General features: G+C 44.6%; 1 pseudogene; it reads right to left on the bottom strand.

Annotated features, from left to right (window-relative positions):
- Window positions 1-344: 344 nt before the first annotated feature.
- The window catches only part of LOC122149707, a 28,701-nt pseudogene continuing 25,226 nt past the window's right edge, over window positions 345-3,819 (bottom strand).

Raw genomic sequence — 3,819 nt, 5'->3', positions numbered from 1 at the left:
ATATGACCAGGCAGCACCAAGCCCCTAGTTCCAATCTCTGTGGTCCCCGGAGCACCCTGTCGTTAGGTGCTTTGAGTCAATTCCGACTCATAGCGACCCTACATACAACAGAACAAAACATGGCCCGGCCCTACACCGTCCTCACAGTCACTACTGTGTTTGAGCCTGTTGTTGAAAGGTGCCTTCCTATTGTTGTGAGGGGCTCATCTGCCAGCACTATGTCAGACAATGTCCCATCACTGTCCATAAGGTTTTCACTGGCCAATTTTTTTGAAAATAGGTCCTTCTTCCTAGTCTGTTTTGTTATTTCCTTTTTTTTTTTAAACTTTTATTTGCATTTTGTTTTATGCTGAATTTACTCCCAACCCATAAGTTTCTGTTTCTTCTGGTTTAGGAAAGATTTGTTCCTTTTCAGTAAGGATCATCTCAATGTGGCAGGGAGAGCTCATGTATGGGTCAATCTGACCATGAGCTCTGTCAGTGTGGTGGTGCACCTTGGGGGCTTTGTTTACCTTCATATGCTCAATAACCAGAGAATCTGCATCGAAACCCTTAAGATCAGCATTACTTCTTGCATTTTTAAGCGTGTGCAACAAAAATTCAGCACTCTTTTTGAGCCACTAACCTGTGCCCAACCCCACTGTTTAGCCTGGGTACACCTACCAGCTCCACTGTTGTAACGTCAGAATGTCACACATTGCCTCTGCAAAGTGACATCTTTTAAATATTTGGTAGCTTTTTGGATATGCATACCCTTGATGGCCTGGGCAGTTTCATTGGTGGTCTTGAAATGTACGCGACTATTTGAACCTCTTGATCTGCATGATTTTGTGGGGTTTTCTGGGTCAAGTAAGTAGCAAACCGCTTTGCAAGATCACCTTAGGCCACTTACAAAGGAGCCTTCCTAGTCTTAGTTTGGAAGCTCCACTGAAACTTGTCCATCATGGGTGACCCTGCTGATATTTGAAATGCTGGTGCCATGGCTTCCAGCATCAGAGCAACACCCAAGCCACCTCAGTTTGACACACTGAGGGGCAAGGGACAGATTTGTCATAGTGGAGCATCCTACTAGCTCCTGAAAGTCTGCCTTTAGTTTGTCACTTTCCCCACTGTCCTCCCAATAAGGTCCCGTTTTTTCTTAAGCCACTTCCAGCTGGGTGTCTGTTTCTTGCATCTGAAAGTATTTTCGCAAATAGACCTGTTTCATGTTCTTACATAGCCATTCAAGGGAACATTGTGCCGATAAAAAGCAAGAGGTCATAAGGAGGAATCACTCTGAGATGCTGTTCTGGTTACCTAGTGCTGCTCTGACAAGAATATACCACAAATGGGATGGCCTTAACAAGCAGGAATTTATTCTTACAGTTTGGAGGCTTTAAGTCCAAGGTCAAGTGCCAGGCTCTGAGGGCTGGGTGAAAGCCCCTCAACCTTGGACCCAGCTCTGTCTCCCGCTCCCAGCCCACTGGAGCTAGAGGCTTTTCTTCACTCAGACAGCTGCTGGCTGCTGAGGCTGAAAAACCTAAGGTTGACAAGTAAAAAGGCACAGTCCCGATGTTACCAAACCACATGGCAGGCCATTAATTCAAGTCCATTGTAAGCCTCAAGGTTGGCAGAGCATGGCAGGCTGCTCAACAAAGACATGGCTATGTGCAAAGCCCAAGCGTGCCATAAGCTAGAGACCATTTCCAAAGCTGCTTCTTACATACAGGAAGCAGACCACATACTCAAAGCAGCTACTCAGCTGCTTGTGGTAGATCCCACCATGGAGTTGATTGCCAGTTTCATCATGGGGAATAACTACCACCAGCTGCCCAGCCTCTCAACTAGGCCCAGCCAAGTTGACACACAAACATAACCACCACAGATGCGAAAAGATTTTCACAGGGCATCAAACTACCAAATTAAAATCTGCATGGAGGCAGAGCTGCAGAAAAGAAATTTAATGAAGAAGACAAATTTAAAGAAATTCACTGGAACTCAGAGGAGAAACGTGAAAAGCTACATAAGCAAGGGTGCTATGGAGGACTTAGGAGATGCAAGCTATACCTACCAAAACAAACAAACTCACTGCCATTGAATTGACTCATGGCCACCCCATGTGTATCAGAGCAGAATTGGGCTCCATAAGGTTTATGATGGCTAATGTTTCAGATGTAGATCACCAGATCTCTACTCACTACTGTTGAGTCGTATCCGACTCATAGCGACCTCTCCTTGGGTTTCTTTTTCTTTTTTTTTTTTGACCACATACTCTTTTTTTTTTTTTTTTATTTTTATTTTATTTAGATTTGGGTGAAGATTTACAGAGCAAATTCCCTCTCGATACAGCAGTTCACATATACTTTGTCTCATGTCATTGACCACAGTTTACCACAATGCAACAGCTCCCCTCCAATTTCCTCCCCAAGGTACCACTTCCCAGTGTCCATCCCTCCATACTCTCCTGCCCCCTAAGCTGTCTCCCTGTGCATAAGGTGCCCTTCCTTCTCCCATGATTGTTCTCTCAAGGGCATGTGTCCACTTGAGGTAAATGTTCAACTCACATACCTGTACTTTGCTTGGCTGGAAACCACAGGTGTGGTCTCAATTCCAGACCTGAAGGGTAGCTAGGGGCCATAGTCTCAGTGGTTCCATCAGGCTCTATTGGACCAGCAAACCTCGTCCCAACCATCCCCCCTCCTTGGGTTTCTGAGGCGTTATTACTACGGAAGTAGATTGCCCAACCTTCCTTCTGGGGAGTGGCTGGTGGGTTTGAACCACCAGCCTTCTGGTTAGCAGTCAAATGCCTCAGGCATTAAGTCACCAGGGCTACACATACAGGCCAACAATCCTTTGAAATCCTTGGAATCAGATGTGTTTCCAAAAAACCAGTGGCCACTGAATCAATTCAGACTCATTGTGACCTCATGCATGTGAGAGTAGACCTGTGCTCCCCAAGGTTTTCAATGTCTGATTTTTCAGAAGTAAACTTTTTTTTTTGTCTAAGCCTCTGTGTGGACTTGAACCTCCAACCTTACAATTAGTAATCGAGTGTGTTTGCAGTGCTTCAGGATTCAGCATTTAGGGGATTTTAGAAAAATCATGTGGCACCTACACTGAATATTACATACACCCCCAGCAGTTTCTGAGGGTACCTTAGAATCCAAAATAGCAGCTCTGTGGTAAAGCACTACGCAATGCAGTGCAACACACTGCCATCGAGTTGGATCTGACTCATAGCGACCCCTCCTTGGGTTTCTGAGGTGGTGTCACTACAGAAGTAGATTGCCCAACCTTTCTTCTAGGGAGTGGCTGGTGGGTTTGAACCACCAGCCTTCTGGTTAACAGTCAAATGCCTTAGGCACTGTGCCATCAGAGCTCTCAGTAGAGCACTAGGGGGATAAATAAAGATGCAAAATAGTCTCATACCACTTCAGGTAAGGGTTTCTACCAAATGAGTGCTGCAGTCACCAGAAAATTTTTGGTTTTCAGAGATTTTCAAATTTTTCAACTGTGGCTAAAGGGACCTGTAATAGGAATCCCAAAAGGGCACAGAATTGATAAGATAGGAGCAAAAATAAATGAGTTGGGGGCGGGGGGCTGGCCATAGTAAGACTTTGAAGCTCAAAAAGTCAGAGTCTCAGGCAAAATTCACTGAAACAAGGTCTAAATGCAGCCTGATCATGCTTTTAAATTTGAAAGAGAAAGAGAAAACAATTTATAAGAATATGCAAATTTCTAGATGGTTTCACTGGAGAATTCTATAAAACATTCAGAGAAGAAGTGATACCGATCCTACTCAAAGTATTCCAAAACATAGAAAAGGATGGAATCCTCCCT

The sequence above is a fragment of the Orycteropus afer genome, unplaced genomic scaffold (assembly GCF_000298275.1).
Source record: "Orycteropus afer afer isolate SDZICR_OR568_19922 unplaced genomic scaffold, OryAfe1.0 scaffold00042, whole genome shotgun sequence".
NCBI classification, from domain to species: domain Eukaryota; kingdom Metazoa; phylum Chordata; class Mammalia; order Tubulidentata; family Orycteropodidae; genus Orycteropus; species Orycteropus afer.
Note: the sequence above shows the minus strand (reverse complement) of the source record. Positions and strands in the feature narration are given on the sequence as shown.